We start from the raw sequence: 20404 nt of genomic DNA on the forward strand, positions 1-20404 counted from the left end.
TGTGGTCCAGCCATGGAGAATAGTTTACAGACTAGGATAACATAAGGAACACACCTATTATAAAGAAATGACATTAGGATTCTTTTTTAACCTGTTCCTTAAAACACTAGTGCTTATGAAATCTAATGGAGGTAGAAGCAGTCAAGGGTAGATTAGGGTTATTGTTAGGGTTAGGGTACGGCTTAGGGTACGGGTTCGGGTATGGCTTAGGTTTTGTGTTAGGTTTAGGATGAGGGTTAGTTTTAGGGTTAGGGCTCGGTATAGGGTACAGGTTAGGATTAGGTTATGTGTTAGGGTTAGGGTAGGGGATAGGGTTAGGGTATGCGTTTAGGTTAGGCTAGTTATTAAACTTATCCCAAACTCTAGATACCACTTAGCACATAAAGGAATATTATTTTGGGTCCAGCAATGGAGAAGAGTTTAGACACTAGTATAAGATAAGGAACACACCCATAATAAAGAAATCATATTGGGATTCTCTTTTTAATCTGTTCCTTAAAACACTAGTGTTTAGGAAATCTATTAGAGGCAGAAGCAGTCAAGGGTAGCTTAGGGTTAGAGTTAGGGTTAGGGTACTGCTTATGGTACGGGTTCGGGTACGGGTACGGTTACGGCGTAGGGTAAGGGTTAGGTTTAGGGTTAGGGTTAGTTTTAGGGTTAGGGATCGGTTTAGGGTAAGGGTTATTACTGGGGTATGTGTTAGGGTTATGGTAGGGGTTAGGGTTAGGGTATGCATTAGGGATAGGGTATTTATTAAACCTATCCCAATATCTATATACCACTTAGCACGTAAAGGAATATTATTTGTGGTCCAGCCATGGAGAATAGTTTACAGACTAGGATAATATAAGGAACACACCTATTATAAAGAAATGACATTAGGATTCTCTTTTTAACCTGTTCCTTAAAACACTAGTATTTAGGATATCTATTGGAGGCAGAAGCAGTCAAGGATAGCTTAGGGTTAGAGTTAGGGTTAGGGTTAGTGTTAGGGTACGGCTTAGGGTATGGGTTCGCGTACGGCGTAGGGTATGGTTTAGGCTTAGGGTTAGGATTAGTTTTGGGGTTAGGGCTCGGTTTAGGGTACGGGTTAAGATTAGGGTACGTGTTAGGGTTAGGGTAGGGGATAGGATTAGGGTACACGTTAGGGTTAGGTTATTTATTAACCCTATCCCTCTCTCTAGATACCACTTAGCACTTAAAGGAATATTAGTTGGGGTCCAGCCATGGAGAAGAGTTTAGACACTAGGATAAGATAAGGAACACACCCATAATAAAGAAATCACTTTGGGATTCTCTTTCTAATCTGTTCCTTAAAACACTAGTGTTTAGGAAATCTATTGGAGGCAGAAGCAGTCAAGGGTAGCTTAGGTTTAAGGTTAGGGTTAGGGTTAGGGTTAGGGTTCGGATTAGGGTACGGGTTCGGCTAAGGCATAGAGTATGGGTTAGGGTTAGGGTTAGGGTTAGTTTTAGAGTTAGGGCTCGGTTTTCGGAACAGGTTAGGATTAGGTTACGTTTTAGGGTTAGGGTACACGTTAGGGTTAGGGTACGCGTTAGGGGTAGGGTATTTATTAAACCTACCCCACTCTCTAGATACCACTTAGCATGTAAAGGAATATTATTTGGGGTCCAGCCATGGAGAAGAGTATAGACACTAGGATAAGAAAAGGAACACACCCATTATAAAGTAATCACATTAGGATTCTCTTTTTAACCTGTTTCTTAAAACACTAGTGCTTAGGAAGTCTATTGGAGGCAGAAGCAGTCAAGGCTAGCTTAGGGTTAGGGTTAGGGTTATGGTTAGGGTACGGCTTAGGGTACGGATTCGGGTACGGCATAGGGTATGTGTTAGAGTTAGTGTTAGAGTTAGTTTTAGGGTTAGGGCTCGGTTTAGGGTACGGGTTATGGTTAGGGTACGCTTAGGTTTAGTGTATTTATTAAACCTATCCCACACTCTAGATAACACTTAGCACGTAAAGGAATATTATTTGGGGTCCAGCCATGGAGAAGTGTTTAGACAGTAGGAAAAGATAAGGAACACACCCATTATAAAGAAATCACATTAGGATTCTCTTTTCAACCTGTTCCTTAAAACACTAGGGCTTAGGAAATCTATGTGAGGCATAAGCAGTCAAGGGTAGCTTCGGGTTAGTGTTACGGTTAGGGTTAGTGTTAGGGTACGGCTTAGGGTACAGATTCGGGTACGGGTTCGAGTATGGGTTAGGGTTAGTTTTCGGGTTAGTTTTAGGTTTATGGCTCGGTTTAGGGTAAAGATTAGGATTAGGGTACGTTTTAGGGTAATGGTAGGGGATAGGGTTAGGGTACACGTTAGGGTTAGGGTATTTATTAAACCTATCCCACTCTCTAGATACCACTTAGCACATAAAGGAATATTATTTTCGGTCAGGCCATGGAGATTAGTTTAGTCACTAGGATAAGATAAGGAACACACCCATTATAAAGAAATCACATTGGGATTCTCTTTTTAATCTGTTCTTTAAAACACTAGTGTTTAGGAAATCTATTGGAGGCAGAAGCAGTCAAGGATAGCTTAGGGTTAGAGTTAGGGTTAGGATTAGTGTTAGGGTACGGCTTAGGGTACGGGTTCGCGTACGGCGTAGGGTATGGTTTAGGTTAGTGTTAGGGTTAGTTTTGCGGTTAGGGCTCGGTTTAGGGTACGGGTTAAGATTAGGGTACGTGTTAGGGTTAGGGTAGGGGATAGGATTATGGTACACGTTAGGATTAGGTTATTTATTAACCCTATCCCTCTCTCTAGATACCACTTAGCACTTAAAGGAATATTATTTGGGGTCCAGCCATGGAGAAGAGTTTAGACACTAGGATAAGATAAGGAACACACCCATAATAAAGAAATCACTTTGGGATTCTCTTTTAAATCTGTTCCTTAAAACACTAGTGTTTAGGAAATCTATTGGAGGCAGAAGCAGTCAAGGGTACCTTAGGGTTAGGGTTAGGGTATGGCATAGGGTACGGCTTAGTGTACGGTTTCGGGTATGGCGTAGGGTATGGGTTAGGGTTAGGGTTAGGGTTAGTTTTAGAGTTAGGGCTCGGTTTTCAGAACAGGTTAGGATTAGGTTACGTTTTAGGGTTAGGGTTAGGGTTAGGGTTAGGGTACGCGATAGGGTTAGGGTATTTATTAAACCTATCCCAATCTCTAGACACCACTTAGCATGTAAAGGAATATTATTTGGGTCCAGCCATGGAGAAGAGTTTAGACACTAGGATAAGATAGGAACACACCCATTATAAAGAAATCACATTAGGATTCTATTTTTAACCTGTTCCTTAAAACACTAGTGCTTAGGAAATCTATTGGAGGCAGAAGCAGTCAAGGGTACCTTAGGGTTAGGGTTAGGGTTAGGGTACGGCTTATGGTTCGGGTTCGGTTACGGGTTTGGGTACGTCGTAGGGTATGGTTTAGGGTTAGGTTTAGGGTTAGTTTTGCGGTTAGGGCTCGGTTTAGGATACAGGTTATTATTAGGGTACCTGTTAGGGTAACGGTAATGGATAGGGTCAGGGTACGCGTTAGGGTTAGGGTATTTATTAAACCTATCCCACTCTCTAGATACCACTTAGCACGTAAAGAATATTATATGGGATCCAGCCATGTAGGTGTGTTTAAACATTAGGATAAGATACGGAACACATCCATTATAAAGAAATCACATTAGGATTCTCTTTTTAACATGTTCCTTAAAACACTAGTGCTTAGGAAATCTATTGGAGGCAGAAGCAGTCAAGGGTAGCTTAGGGTTAGGGTTAGGGTATGGCATAGGGTACGGCTTAGTGTACGGGTTCGGGTATGGCGTAGGGTATGGGTTAGGGTTAGTGTTGGGTTAGATATAGGGTTAGGGCTCGGTTTAGGGTACAGTTTAGGATTAGGTTACGTGTTACGGTTAGGGTAGGCGTTAGGGTTAAGGTACGTGTTAGGTTTAGGGTATTTATTAAACCTATCCCACTCTCTAGGTACCACTTAGCATGTAAAGGAATATTATTTGGGTCCAGCCATGGAGAAGAGTTTAGACACTAGGATTAGATAGGAACACACCCATTATAAAGAAATCACATTAGGATTCTATTTTTAACCTGTTCCTTAAAACACTAGTGCTTAGGAAATCTATTGGAGGCAGAAGCAGTCAAGGGCACCTTAGGGTTAGGGTTAGGGTTAGGGTACGGCTTATGGTTCGGGTTCGGTTACGGGTTTGGGTACGTCGTAGGGTATGGTTTAGGGTTAGGTTTAGGGTTAGTTTTAGGGTTAGGGCTCGGTTTAGGGTACAGGTTAGGATTAGGGTACGGGTTAGGGTAACGAAAATGGATAGGGTTAGGGTACGCGTTAGGGTTAGGGTATTTATTAAACCTATCCCACTCTCTAGATACCACTTAGCACGTAAAGAATATTATTTGGGATCCAGCCATGTAGGAGTGTTTAAACATTAGGATAAGATAAGGTACACACCCATTATAAAGAAATCACATTAGGATTCTCTTTTTAACCTATTCCTTAAAACACTAGTGCTTAGGAAATCTATTGGAGGCAGAAGCAGTCAAGGGTAGCTTAGGGTTAGGGTTAGGGTACGGCTTAGGGTACGGGTTCGGGTACGGCATAGAGTATGGGTTAGGGTTAGTGTTAGGGTTAGTTTTAGTGTTAGGGCTCGGTTTTGGGAACGGGATAGGATTAGGTTACCTGCTAGGGTTAGGGTAGGAGTTAGGATTAGTGTACGCGTTAGGGTTAGGGTATTTATTAAACCTATCCCACTCTCTACATACCACTTAGCACGTAAAGGAATATTATTTGGGGTCCAGCCATGGAGAAGAGTTTAGACACTAGGATAAGTTATGTAACACACCCGTTATATAGGAATCACATGACGATTATCTTTTTAACCTGTTCCTTAAAACACTAGTGCTTAGGAAATCTATTGGAGGCAGAAGCAGTCAAGGGTACCTTAGGGTTAGGGTTAGTGTACGGCTATGGTACAGGTTCGGATACGTCGTAGGTATGGTTTAGGGTTAGGGTTAGCATTAGTTTTAGGGTTAGGTCTAGGTTTAGGGTACAGGTTAGGATTATGTTAAGTGTTAGGGTTAGGGTTGGGGTTAGGGTTAATGTACGCGTTAGGGTTAGGGTATTTATTAAACCTGTCCCACTCTCTAGATACCACTTAGTATGTAAAGGAATATTATTTGTGGTTCCCCCATGGAGAAGAGTTTGCACACTAGGATAAGATAAGGAACACACCCATTATAAAGAAATCACATTAGGATTCTCTTTTTAACCTGTTCCTTAAAACACTAGTGCTTAGGAAATCTACTGGAGTCAGAAGGAGTCAAGGGTAGCTTAGGGTTAGCGTTAGTGTTAGGGTACGACTTAGGGTACGGATTCGGGTATGGGTTCGGGTACGGCGTAGGGTATGGGTTAGGGTTACATTAGTTTTAGGGTTAGGGCTCGGTTTAGGGTACGGTTTAAGATTAGTGTACGTGTTAGTGTTAGGGTAGGAGTTAGGGTTAGGGTACGCGTTAAGGTTAGGTTATTTATTAAACCTATCCCACTCTCTAGATACCACTTAGCACATAAAGGAATATTATTTTGGGTCCAGCAATGGAGAAGAGTTTAGACACTAGTATAAGATAAGGAACACACCCATAATAAAGAAATCACATTGGGATTTTCTTTTTAACCTGTTCCTTAAAACACTAGTGCTTAGGAAATCTATTGGATGCAGAAGCAGTCAAGGGTAGGTTAGGGTTATGTTTAGGGTTAGGGATAGGGTACTGCTTATGGTTAGGTTTCGGGTACAGGTTCGGATACGGCCTAGGGTATGGGTTAGGATTAGCGTTAGGGTTAGTTTTAGGGTTACGGACCGGTTTAGGGTACAGGTTAGTATTGGGGTACGTGTTAGGGTTAGGGTAGGGGTTAGGGTTAGGGTACGCGTTAGGGTTAGGGTATTTATTAAATCTATCCCACTCTCTAGATACCACTTAGCACGTAAAGGAATATTATTTGGGGTCCAGCCATGGAGAATAGTTTACACACTAGGATAACATAAGGAACACACCTATTATAAAGAAATCACATTAGGATTCTCCTTTTAACCTGTTCCTTAAAACACTAGTGCTTAGGAAATTTATTGGAGGCAGAAGCAGTCAAGGCTAGCTTAGGGTTGGGGTTAGGGTTAGGGTTAGGGTACTGCTTATGGTAAGGTTTCGGGTTACGGGTTCGTGTACGGCATAGGGTATGGTTTATGGTTAGGGGTAGGACTAGTTTTAGGGTTAGGGCTCGGTTTAGGGTACGGGTTAAGATTAGGGTACGTGTTAGGCTTAGGGTAGTGGATAGGGTTAGGGTACGTGTTAAGGTTAGGTTATTTATTAAACCTATCCCACTCTCTAGATACCACTTAGCACATAAAGGAATATTATTTTCGGTCCAGCCATGCAGAAGAGTTTAGACACTAGGATAAAATAAGGAACACACCCATAATAAAGAAATCACATTGGGATTCTCTTTTTAATCTGTTCCTTAAAACACTAGTGCTTAGGAAATCTATTGGATGCAGAAGCAATCAAGGCTAGCTTAGGGTTAGGGTTAGGGTTATGTTTAGGGTACGGCTTAGGGTACGGATTCGGGTACGGCATAGTGTATGGGTTAGAGTTAGTGTTAGAGTTAGTTTTAGGGTTAGGTCTCCGTTTAGGGTACGGGTTATGGTTAGTGTACGCTTAGGTTTAGTGTATTTATTAAAGCTATCCCACACTCTAGATAACACTTAGCACGTAAAGGAATATTATTTGGGGTCCAGCCATGGAGAAGAGTTTAGACAGTAGGAAAAGATAAGGAACACACCCATTATAAAGAAATCACATTAGGATTCTCTTTTTAACCTGTTCCGTAAAACACTACGGCTTAGGAAATCTATGTGAGGCATAAGCAGTCAAGGGTAGCTTCGGGTTAGTGTTAGGGTTAGGGTTAGTGTTAGGGTACGGCTTAGGGTACGGATTCGGGTACGGGTTCGAGTATGGGTTAGGGTTAGTTTTCGGGTTAGTTTTAAGGTTAGAGCTCGGTTTAGGGTAAAGGTTAGGATTAGGGTACGTTTTAGGGTAATGGTAGGGGATAGGGTTAGGGTACACGTTAGGGTTAGGGTATTTATTAAACCTATCCCACTCTCTAGATACCACTTAGCACATAAAGGAATATTATTTTCGGTTAGGCCATGGAGATCAGTTTAGTCACTAGGATAAGATAAGGAACACACCCATAATAAAGAAATCATATTGGGATTCTCTTTTTAATCTGTTCCTTAAAACACTAGTGTTTAGGAAATCTATTGGAGGCAGAAGCAGTCAAGGGTAGCTTAGGGTTAGAGTTAGGGTTAGGGTACTGCTTATGGTACGGGTTCGGGTACGGGTTCGGGTACGGCGTAGGGTAAGGTTTAGGTTTAGGGTTAGGGTTAGTTTTAGGGTTAGGGATCGGTTTAGGGTACGGGTTAGGATAGGTGTACGTGTTAGGGTTAGTGTAGGGGTTAGGGTTAGGGTACGCGTTAGGGTTAGGGTATTTATTAAACCTATCCCAATCTCTAGATACCACTTAGCATGTAAAGGAATATTATTTGGGATCCAGCCATGGAGAATAGTTTACACACTAGGATAACATAAGGAACACAATTATAATAAATAAGTGACATAAGGATTCTCTTTTTAACCTGTTCCTTAAAACACTAGTGCTTAGGAAATCTAATGGAGGTAGAAGCAGTCAAGGGTAGCTTAGGGTTAGCGTTAGGGTTAGGGTACGTCTTAGGGTACGGGTTCGGGTATGGCGTAGGTTTTGTTTTAGGGTTAGGATTAGGGTTAGTTTTAGGGTTAGGGCTCGGTTTAGGGTACGGAATAGGATTAGTGTAGGTGTTAGAGTTAGGATAGGGGTTAGGGTTAGGGTACGCGTTAGGTTTAGGGTATTTATTAAACCTATCCCACTCTCTAGATACCACTTAGAACGTACAACAGTATTATTTGGAATCCAGCCTTAGAAAAGAGTTTAGACACTAGGATTGGATAAGGAACACACCCATCATAAAGAAATCACATTAGGATTCTCTTTTTAATCTGTTTCTTAAAACACTAGTGCTTAGGAAATCTATTGGAGGCAGAAGCAGTGAAGGGTCCCTTAGGGTAAGGGATAGGGTTAGGGTACTGCTTATGGTAAAGTTTCGGGTACGGGTTCGGCTACGGTGTAGGGTATGAGTTAGGGTTAGGGTTAGTTTTAGGGTTAGGGATCGGTTTAGGGTACGTGTTAGTACTGGGGTATGTGTTAGGGTTATGGTAGGGGTTAGGGTTAGGGTACGCATTAGGGTTAGAGTATTTATTAAACCTATCCCAATCTCTATATACCACTTAGCACGTAAAGCAATATTATTTGTGGTCCAGCCATGGAGAATAGTTTACAGAGTAGGATAACATAAGGAACACACCTATTATAAAGAAATGACATTAGGATTCTCTTTTTAACCTGTTCCTTAAAACACTAGTGTTTAGGAAATCTAATGGAGGCAGAAGCAGTCAAGGATAGCTTAGGGTTAGAGTAGGGTTAGGGTTAGTGTTAGGGTACGGCTTAGGGTATGGGTTCGCGTACGGCGTAGGGTATGATTTAGGCTTAGGGTTAGGGTTAGTTTTGGGGTTAGAGCTCGGTTTAGGGTACGGGTTAAGATTAGGGTACGTGTTAGGGTTAGGGTAGGGGATAGGTTTAGGGTACACGTTAGGGTTAGGTTATTTATTAACCCTATCCCTCTCTCTAGATACCACTTAGCACTTAAAGGAATATTAGTTGGGGTCCAGCCATGGAGAAGAGTTTAGACACTAGGATAAGATAAGGAACACACCCATAATAAAGAAATCACTTTGGGATTCTCTTTTTAATCTGTTCCTTAAAACACTAGTGTTTAGGAAATCTATTGGAGGCAGAAGCAGTCAAGGGTAGCTTAGGTTTAAGGTTAGGGTTAGGGATAGGGTTAGGATACGGCTTAGGGTACGGGTTCGGCTAAGGCGTAGAGTATGGGTTAGGGTTAGGGTTAGGGTTAGTTTTAGAGTTAGGGCTCGGTTTTCGGAACAGTTAGGATTAGGTTACGTTTTAGGGTTAGGGTACGCGTTAGGGTTAGGGTACGCGTTAGGGTTAGGGTATGTATTAAACCTACCCCACTCTCTAGATACCACTTAGCATGTAAAGGTATATTTTTTGGGGTCCAGCCATGGAGAAGAGTTTAGACACTAGGATAAGATAAGGAACACACCCATTATAAAGGAATCACATTAGGATTCTCTTTTTAACCTGTTTCTTAAAACACTAGTGCTTAGGAAATCTATTGGAGGCAGAAGCACTCAAGGCTAGCTTAGGGTTAGGGTTAGGGTTATGGTTAGGGTACGGCTTAGGGTACGGATTCGGGTACGGCATAGGGTATGTGTTAGAGTTAGTGTTAGAGTTAGTTTTAGGGTTAGGGCTCGGTTTAGGGTACGGGTTATGGTTAGGGTACGCATTAGGTTTCGTGTATTTATTAAACCTATCCCACATTCTAGATAACACTTAGCACATAAAGGAATATTATTTGGGGTCCAGCCATGGAGAAGTGTTTAGACAGTAGGAAAAGATAAGGAACACACCCATTATAAAGAAATCACATTAGGATTCTCTTTTCAACCTGTTCCTTAAAACACTAGGGCTTAGGAAATCTATGTGAGGCATAAGCAGTCAAGGGTAGCTTCGGGTTAGTGTTAGGGTTAGGGTTAGTGTTAGGGTACGGCTTAGGGTACAGATTCGGGTACGGGTTCGAGTATTGGTTAGGGTTAGTTTTCGGGTTAGTTTTAGGTTTATGGCTCGGTTTACGGTAAAGGTTAGGATTTGGGTACATTTTAGGGTAATGGTAGGGGATAGGGTTAGGGTACACGTTAGGGTTAGGGTATTTATTAAACCTATCCCACTCTCTAGATACCACTTAGCACATAAAGGAATATTATTTTCGGTCAGGCCATGGAGATTAGTTTAGTCACTAGGATAAGATAAGGAACACACCCATTATAAAGAAATCACATTGGGATGCTCTTTTTAATCTGTTTCTTAAAACACTAGTGTTTAGGAAATCTATTGGAGGCAGAAGCAGTCAAGGATAGCTTAGGGTTAGAGTTAGGGTTAGGAATAGTGTTAGGGTACGGCTTAGGTTACGGGTTCGCGTACGGCGTAGGGTATGGTTTAGGCTTAGTGTTAGGGTTAGTTTTGCGGTTAGGGCTCGGTTTAGGGTACGGGTTAAGATTAGGGTACGTGTTAGGGTTAGGGTAGGGGATAGGATTATGGTACACGTTAGGATTAGGTTATTTATTAACCCTATCCCTCTCTCTAGATACCACTTAGCACTTAAAGGAATATTATTTGGGGTCCAGCCATGGAGAAGAGTTTAGACACTAGGATAAGATAAGGAACACACCCATAATAAAGAAATCACTTTGGGATTCTCTTTTTAATCTGTTCCTTAAAACACTAGTGTTTAGGAAATCTATTGGAGGCAGAAGCAGTCAAGGGTAGCTTAGGTTTAAGGTTAGGGTTAGGGTTAGGGTTAGGGTACGGCTTAGGGTATGAGTTCGGCTACGGCGTAGAGTATGGGTTAGGGTTAGGGTTAGGGTTAGTTTTAGAGTTAGGGCTCGGTTTTCAGAACAGGTTAGGATTAGGTTACGTTTTAGGGTTAGGGTTAGGGTACGCGTTAGGGTTAGGGTATTTATTAAACCTATCCCACTCTCTAGACACCACTTAGCATGTAAAGGAATATTATTTGGGTCCAGCCATGGAGAAGAGTTTAGACACTAGGATAAGATAGGAACACACCCATTATAAAGAAATCACATTAGGATTCTCTTTTTAACCTGTTCCTTAAAACACTAGTGCTTAGGAAATCTATTGGAGGCAGAAGCAGTCAAGGGTACCTTAGGGTTAGGGTTAGGGTTAGGGTACGGCTTATGGTTCGGGTTCGGTTACGGGTTTGGGTACGTCGTAGGGTATGGTTTAGGGTTAGGTTTAGGGTTAGTTTTTCGGTTAGGGCTCGGTTTAGGGTACAGGTTATTATTAGGGTACCTGTTAGTGTAACGGTAATGGAAAGGGTCAGGGTACGCGTTAGGGTTAGGGTATTTATTAAACCTATCCCACTCTCTAGATACCACTTAGCACGTAAAGAATATTATTTGGGATCCAGCCATGTAGGTGTGTTTAAACATTAGGATAAGATAAGGAACACATCCATTATAAAGAAATCACATTGGGATTCTCTTTTTAAACTGTTCCTTAAAACACTAGTGCTTAGGAAATCTATTGGAGGCAGAAGCAGTCAAGGGCACCTTAGGGTTAGGGTTAGGGTTAGGGTACGGCTTATGGTTCGGGTTCGGTTACGGGTTTGGGTACGTCGTAGGGTATGGTTTAGGGTTAGGTTTAGGGTTAGTTTTAGGGTTAGGGCTCGGTTTAGGGTACAGGTTAGTATTAGGGTACGGGTTAGGGTAACGGTAATGGATAGGGTTAGGGTACGCGTTAGGGTTAGGGTATTTATTAAACCTATCCCAATCTCTAGATAACACTTAGCACGTAAAGAATATTATTTGGGATCCAGCCATGTAGGAGTGTTTAAACATTAGGATAAGATAAGGTACACACCCATTATAAAGAAATCACATTAGGATTCTCTTTTTAACCTGTTCCTTAAAACACTAGTGCTTAGGAAATCTATTGGAGGCAGAAGCAGTCAAGGGTAGCTTAGGGTTAGGGTTAGGGTACGGCTTAGGGTACGTGTTCGGGTACGGCGTAGAGTATGGGTTAGGGTTAGTGTTAGGGTTAGTTTTAGTGTTAGGGCTCGGTTTTGGGAACGGGTTAGGATTAGGTTACCTGCTAGGGTTACGGTAGGAGTTAGGATTAGTGTACGCGTTAGGGTTAGGGTATTTATTAAACCTATCCCACTCTCTACATACCACTTAGCACGTAAAGGAATATTATTTGGGGTCCAGCCATGGAGAAGAGTTTAGACACTAGGATAAGTTATGTAACACACCCGTTATATAGGAATCACATCACGATTATCTTTTTAACCTGTTCCTTAAAACACTAGTGCTTAGGAAATCTATTGGAGGCAGAAGCAGTCAAGGGTACCTTAGGGTTAGGGTTAGTGTACGGCTATGGTACAGGTTCGGATACGTCGTAGGTATGGTTTAGGGTTAGGGTTAGCATTAGTTTTAGGGTTAGGTCTAGGTTTAGGGTACAGGTTAGGATTACGTTAAGTGTTAGGGTTAGGGTAGGGGTTAGGGTTAATGTACGCGTTAGGGTTATGGTATTTATTAAACCTGTCCCACTCTCTAGATACCACTTAGTATGTAAAGGAATATTATTTGTGGTTCCCCCATGGAGAAGAGTTTACACACTAGGATAAGATAAGGAACACACCCATTATAAAGAAATCACATTAGGATTCTCTTTTTAACCTGTTCCTTAAAACACTAGTGCTTAGGAAATCTACTGGAGTCAGAAGGAGTCAAGGGTAGCTTAGGGTTAGCGTTAGTGTTAGGGTACGACTTAGGGTACGGATTCGGGTATGGGTTCGGGTACGGCGTAGGGTATGGGTTAGGGTTACATTAGTTTTAGGGTTAGGGCTCGGTTTAGGGTACGGTTTAAGATTAGTGTACGTGTTAGTGTTAGGGTAGGAGTTAGGGTTAGGGTATGCGTTAAGGTTAGGTTATTTATTAAACCTATCCCACTCTCTAGATACCACTTAGCACATAAAGGAATATTATTTTGGGTCCAGCAATGGAGAAGAGTTTAGACACTAGTATAAGATAAGGAACAGACCCATAATAAAGAAATCACATTGGGATTCTCTTTTTAACCTGTTCCTTAAAACACTAGTGCTTAGGAAATCTATTGGATGCAGAAGCAGTCAAGGGTAGGTTAGGTTTATGTTTAGGGTTAGGGATAGGGTACTGCTTATGGTTAGGTTTCGGGTACAGGTTCGGATACGGCCTAGGGTATGGGTTAGGATTAGCGTTAGGGTTAGTTTTAGGGTTAGGGACCGGTTTAGGGTACAGGTTAGTATTGGGGTACGTGTTAGGGTTAGGGTAGGGGTTAGGGTTAGGGTACGCGTTAGGGTTAGGGTATTTATTAAATCTATCCCACTCTCTAGATACCACTTAGCACGTAAAGGAATATTATTTAGGGTCCAGCCATGGAGAATAGTTTACACACTAGGATAACATAAGGAACACACTTATAATAAATAAGTGACATAAGGATTCTCTTTTTAACCTGTTCCTTAAAACACTAGGGCTTAGGAAATTTATTGGAGGCAGAAGCACTCAAGGCTAGCTTAGGGTTGGGGTTAGGGTTAGGGTTAGGGTACTGCTTATGGTAAGGTTTCGGGTACGGGTTCGTGTACGGCATAGGGTATGGTTAAGGGTTAGGGGTAGGACTAGTTTTAGGGTTAGGGCTCGGTTTAGGGTACGGGTTAAGATTAGGGTACGTGTTAGGCTTAGGGTAGTGGATAGGGTTAGGTACGCGTTAAGGTTAGGTTATTTATTAAACCTATCCCACTCTCTAGATACCACTTAGCACATAAAGGAATATTATTTTCGGTCCAGCCATGCAGAAGAGTTTAGACACTAGGATAAAATAAGGAACACACCCATAATAAAGAAATCACATTGGGATTCTCTTTTTAATCTGTTCCTTAAAACACTAGTGCTTAGGAAATCTATTGGATGCAGAAGCAATCAAGGCTAGCTTAGGGTTAGGGTTATGTTTAGCGTACAGCTTAGGGTACGGATTCGGGTACGGCATAGGGTATGGGTTAGAGTTAGTGTTAGAGTTAGTTTTAGGGTTAGGGCTCGGTTTAGGGTACGGGTTATGGTTAGTGTACGCTTAGGTTTAGTGTATTTATTAAACCTATCCCACAGTCTAGATAACACTTAGCACGTAAAGGAATATTATTTGGGGTCCAGCCATGGAGAAGTGTTTAGACAGTAGGAAAAGATAAGGAACACACCCATTATAAAGAAATCACATTAGGATTGTCTTTTTAACCTGTTCCGTAAAACACTAGGGCTTAGGAAATCTATGTGAGGCATAAGCAGTCAAGGGTAGCTTCGGGTTAGTGTTAGGGTTAGGGTTAGTGTTAGGGTACGGCTTAGGGTACGGATTCGGGTACGGGTTCGAGTATGGGTTAGGGTTAGTTTTCGGGTTAGTTTTAAGGTTAGAGCTCGGTTTAGGGTAAAGGTTAGGATTAGGGTACGTTTTAGGGTAATGGTAGGGGATAGGGTTAGGGTACGCGTTAGGGTTAGGGTATTTATTAAACCTATCCCACTCTCTAGATACCACTTAGCACATAAAGGAATATTATTTTCGGTCAGGCAATGGAGATCAGTTTAGTCACTAGGATAAGATAAGGAACACACCCATAATAAAGAAATCATATTGGGATTCTCTTTTTAATCTGTTCCTTAAAACACTAGTGTTTAGGAAATCTATTGGAGGCAGAAGCAGTCAAGGGTAGCTTAGGGTTAGAGTTAGGGTTAGGGTACTGCTTATGGTACGGGTTCGGGTACGGGTTCGGGTACGGCGTAGGGTAAGGGTTAGGTTTAGGGTTAGGGTTAGTTTTAGGGTTAGGGATCGGTTTAGGGTACGGGTTAGGATAGGTGTACGTGTTAGGGTTAGGGTAGGGGTTAGGGTTAGGGTACGCGTTAGGGTTAGGGTATTTATTAAACCTATCCCAATCTCTAGATACCACTTAGCATGTAAAGGAATATTATTTGGGATCCAGCCATGGAGAATAGTTTACACACTAGGATAACATAAGTAACACACTTATAATAAATAAGTGACATAAGGATTCTCTTTTTAACCTGTTCCTTAAAACACTAGTGCTTAGGAAATCTAATGGAGGTAGAAGCAGTCAAGGGTAGCTTAGGGTTAGCGTTAGGGTTAGGGTACGTCTTAGGGTACGGGTTCGGGTATGGCTTAGGTTTTGTTTTAGGGTTAGGATTAGGGTCAGGGCTCGGTTTAGGATACGGAATAGGATTAGTGTAGGTGTTAGGGTTAGGATAGGGGTTAGGGTTAGGGTACGTGTTAGGTTTAGGGTATTTATTAAACCTATCCCACTCTCTAGATACCACTTAGAACGTACAACAGTATTATTTGGAATCCAGCCTTAGAAAAGAGTTTAGACACTAGGATTGGATAAGGAACACACCCATTATAAAGAAATCACATTAGGATTCTCTTTTTAATCTGTTTCTTAAAAGACTAGTGCTTAGGAAATCTATTGGAGGCAGAAGCAGTGAAGGGTCCCTTAGGGTAAGGGATAGGGTTAGGGTACTGCTTATGGTAAAGTTTCGGGTACGGGTTCGGGTACGGTGTAGGGTATGAGTTAGGGTTAGGGTTAGTTTTAGGGTTAGGGATCGGTTTAGGGTACGGGTTAGTACTGGGGTATGTGTTAGGGTTATGGTAGGGGTTAGGGTTAGGGTATGCATTAGGGTTAGGGTATTTATTAAACCTATCCCAATCTCTGTATACCACTTAGCACGTAAAGGAATATTATTTGTGGTCCAGCCATGGAGAATAGTTTACAGACTAGGATAACATAAGGAACACACCTATTATAAAGAAATGACATTAGGATTCTCTTTTTAACCTGTTCCTTAAAACACTAGTGTTTAGGAAATCTATTGGAGGCAGAAGCAGTCAAGGATAGCTTAGGGTTAGAGTTAGGGTTAGGGTTAGTGTTAGGGTACGGCTTAGGGTATGGGTTCGCGTACGGCGTAGGGTATGGTTTAGGCTTAGGGTTAGGGTTAGTTTTGGGGTTAGGGCTCGGTTTAGGGTACGGGTTAAGATTAGGGTATGTGTTAGGGTTAGGGTAGGGGATAGGATTAGGGTACACGTTAGGGTTAGGTTATTTATTAACCCTATCCCTCTCTCTAGATATCACTTAGCACTTAAAGGAATATTAGTTGGGGTCCAGCCATGGAGAAGAGTTTAGACACTAGGATAAGATAAGGAACACACCCATAATAAAGAAATCACTTTGGGATTCTCTTTTTAATCTGTTCCTTAAAACACTAGTGTTTAGGAAATCTATTGGAGGCAGAAGCAGTCAAGGGTAGCTTAGGTTTAAGGTTAGGGTTAGGGATAGGGTTAGGGTACGGCTTAGGGTACGGGTTCGGCTAAGGCGTAGAGTATGGGTTAGGGTTAGGGTTAGGGTTAGTTTTAGAGTTAGGGCTCGGTTTTCGGAACAGGTTAGGATTAGGTTACGTTTTAGGGTTAGGGTACGCGTTAGGCTTAGGGTACGCGTTAGGGTTAGGGTATGTATTAAACCTACCCCACTCTCTAGATACCACTTAGCATGTAAAGGAATATTATTTGGGGTCCAGCCATGGAGAAGAGTTTAGACACTAGGATAAGATAAGGAACACACCCATTATAAAGGAATCACATTAGGATTCTCTTTTTAACCTGTTTCTTAAAACACTAGTGCTTAGGAAATCTATTGGAGGCAGAAGCAGTCAAGGCTAGCTTAGGGTTAGTGTTAGGGTTATGGTTAGGGTACGGCTTAGGGTACGGATTCGGGTACGGCATAGGGTATGTGTTAGAGTTAGTGTTAGAGTTAGTTTTAGGGTTAGGGCTCGGTTTAGGGTACGGGTTATGGTTAGGGTACGCATTAGGTTTCGTGTATTTATTAAACCTATCCCACATTCTAGATAACACTTAGCACGTAAAGGAATATTATTTGGGGTCCAGCCATGGAGAAGTGTTTAGACAGTAGGAAAAGATAAGGAACACACCCATTATAAAGAAATCACATTAGGATTCTCTTTTCAACCTGTTCCTTAAAACACTAGGGCTTAGGAAATCTATGTGAGGCATAAGCAGTCAAGGGTAGCTTCGGGTTAGTGTTAGGGTTAGGGTTAGTGTTAGGGTACGGCTTAGGGTACAGATTCGGGTACGGGTTCGAGTATGGGTTAGGGTTAGTTTTCGGGTTAGTTTTAGGTTTATGGCTCGGTTTAGGGTAAAGGTTAGGATTAGGGTACATTTTAGGGTAATGGTAGGGGATAGGGTTAGGGTACACGTTAGGGTTAGGGTATTTATTAAACCTATCCCACTCTCTAGATACCACTTAGCACATAAAGGAATATTATTTTCGGTCAGGCCATGGAGATTAGTTTAGTCACTAGGATAAGATAAGGAACACACCCATTATAAAGAAATCACATTGGGATTCTCTTTTTAATCTGTTCCTTAAAACACTAGTGTTTAGGAAATCTATTGGAGGCAGAAGCAGTCAAGGATAGCTTAGGGTTAGAGTTAGGGTTAGGAATAGTGTTAGGGTACGGCTTAGGGTACGGGTTCGCGTACGGCGTAGGGTATGGTTTAGGCTTAGTGTTAGGGTTAGTTTTGCGGTTAGGGCTCGGTTTAGGGTACGGGTTAAGATTAGGGTACGTGTTAGGGTTAGGGTAGGGGATAGGATTATGGTACACGTTAGGATTAGGTTATTTATTAACCCTATCCCTCTCTCTAGATACCACTTAGCACTTAAAGGAATATTATTTGGGGTCCAGCCATGGAGAAGAGTTTAGACACTAGGATAAGATAAGGAACACACCCATAATAAAGAAATCACTTTGGGATTCTCTTTTTAATCTGTTCCTTAAAACACTGGTGTTTAGGAAATCTATTGGAGGCAGAAGCAGTCAAGGGTAGCTTAGGTTTAAGGTTAGGGTTAGGGTTAGGGTTAGGGTACGGCTTAGGGTATGAGTTCGGCTACGGCGTAGAGTATGGGTTAGGGTTAGGGTTAGGGTTAGTTTTAGAGTTAGGGCTCGGTTTTCAGGACAGGTTAGTATTAGGTTACGTTTTAGGGTTAGGGTTAGGGTACGCGTTTGGGTTAGGGTATTTATTAAACCTATCCCACTCTCTAGACACCACTTAGCATGTAAAGGAATATTATTTGGGTCCAGCCATGGAGAAGAGTTTAGACACTAGGATAAGATAGGAACACACCCATTATAAAGAAATCACATTAAGATTCTATTTTTAACCTGTTCCTTAAAACACTAGTGCTTAGGAAATCTATTGGAGGCAGAAGCAGTCAAGGGTACCTTAGGGTTAGTGTTAGGGTTAGGGTACGGCTTATGGTTCGGGTTCGGTTACGGGTTTTGTTACGTCGTAGGGTATGGTTTAGGGTTAGGTTTAGGGTTAGTTTTGCGGTTAGGGCTCGGTTTAGGGTACAGGTTAGGATTAGGGTACGGGTTAGGGTAACGGTAATGGATAGGGTTAGGGTACGCGGTAGGGTTAGGATATTTATTAAACCTATCCCACTCTCTAGATACCACTTAGCACGTAAAGAATATTATTTGGGATCCAGCCATGTAGGAGTGTTTAAACATTAGGATAAGATAAGGTACACACCCATTATAAAGAAATCACATTAGGATTCTCTTTTTAACCTGTTCCTTAAAACACTAGTGCTTAGGAAATCTATTGGAGGCAGAAGCAGTCAAGGGTAGCTTAGGGTTAGGGTTAGGGTTAGGGTACGGCTTAGGGTACGTGTTCGGGTACGGCGTAGAGTATGGGTTAGGGTTAGTGTTAGGGTTAGTTTTAGTGTTAGGGCTCGGTTTTGGGAACGGGTTAGGATTAGGTTACCTGCTAGGTTTAGGGTAGGAGTTAGGATTAGTGTACGCGTTAGGGTTAGGGTATTTATAAAACCTATCCCACTCTCTACATACCACTTAGCACGTAAAGGAATATTATTTGGGGTCCAGCCATGGAGAAGAGTTTAGACACTAGGATAAGTTATGTAACACACCCGTTATATAGGAATCACATCACGATTATCTTTTTAACCTGTTCCTCAAAACACTAGTGCTTAGGAAATCTATTGGAGGCAGAAGCAGTCAAGGGTAGGTTAGGGTTATGTTTAGGGTTAGGGATAGGGTACTGCTTATGGTTAGGTTTCGGGTACAGGTTCGGATACGGCCTAGGGTATGGGTTAGGATTAACGTTAGGGTTAGTTTTAGGGTTAGGGACCGGTTTAGGGTACAGGTTAGTATTGGGGTACGTGTTATGGTTAGGGTAGGGGTTAGGGTTAGTGTAAGCGTTAGGTTTAGGGTATTTATTAAACCTATCCCACTCTAGACACCACTTAGCATGTAAAGGAATATTATTTGGGTCCAGCCATGGAGAAGAGTTTAGACACTAGGATAATATAGGAAAACACCCATTATAAAGAAATCACATTAGGATTCTATTTTTAACCTGTTCCTTAAAACACTAGTGCTTAGGAAATCTATTGGAGGCAGAAGCAGTCAAGGGTACCTTAGGGTTAGGGTTAGGGTTAGGGTACGGCTTATGGTTCGGGTTCGGTTACGGGTTTGGGTACGTCGTAGGGTATGGTTTAGGGTTATGTTTAGGGTTAGTTTTGCGGTTAGGGCTCGGTTTAGGGTACAGGTTATTATTAGGGTACCTGTTAGGGTAACGGTAATGGATAGGGTCAGGGTACGCGTTAGGGTTAGGGTATTTATTAAACCTATCCCACTCTCTAGATACCACTTAGCACGTAAAGAATATTATTTGGGATCCAGCCATGTAGGTGTGTTTAAACATTAGCATAAGATAAGGAACACATCCATTATAAAGAAATCACATTAGGATTCTCTTTTTAACATGTTCCTTAAAACACTAGTGCTTAGGAAATCTATTGGAGGCAGAAGCAGTCAAGGGTAGCTTAGGGTTAGGGTTAGGGTATGGCATAGGGTACGGCTTAGTGTACGGGTTCGGGTACGGCGTAGGGTATGGGTTAGGGTTAGTGTTGGGTTAGATATAGGGTTAGGGCTCGGTTTAGGGTACAGTTTAGGATTAGGTTACGTGTTACGGTTAGGGTAGGCGTTAGGGTTAAGGTACGTGTTAGGTTTTGGGTATTTATTAAACCTATCCCACTCTCTAGATACCACTTAGCACGTAAAGAATATTATTTGGGATCCAGCCATGTAGGAGTGTTTAAACATTAGGATAAGATAAGGTACACACCCATTATAAAGAGATCACATTAGAATTCTCTTTTTAACCTGTTCCTTAAAACACTAGTGCTTAGGAAATCTATTGGAGGCAGAAGCAGTCAAGGGTAGCTTAGGGTTAGGGTTAGGGTTAGGGTACGGCTTAGGGTACGTGTTCGGGTACGGCGTAGAGTATGGGTTAGGGTTAGTGTTAGGGTTAGTTTTAGTGTTAGGGCTCGGTTTTGGGAACGGGTTAGGATTAGGTTACCTGCTAGGGTTAGGGTAGGAGTTAGGATTAGTGTACGCGTTAGGGTTAGGGTATTTATTAAACCTATCCCACTCTCTACATACC

Source organism: Eschrichtius robustus, chromosome 5 (genome assembly GCF_028021215.1).
Source record: "Eschrichtius robustus isolate mEscRob2 chromosome 5, mEscRob2.pri, whole genome shotgun sequence".
NCBI classification, from domain to species: domain Eukaryota; kingdom Metazoa; phylum Chordata; class Mammalia; order Artiodactyla; family Eschrichtiidae; genus Eschrichtius; species Eschrichtius robustus.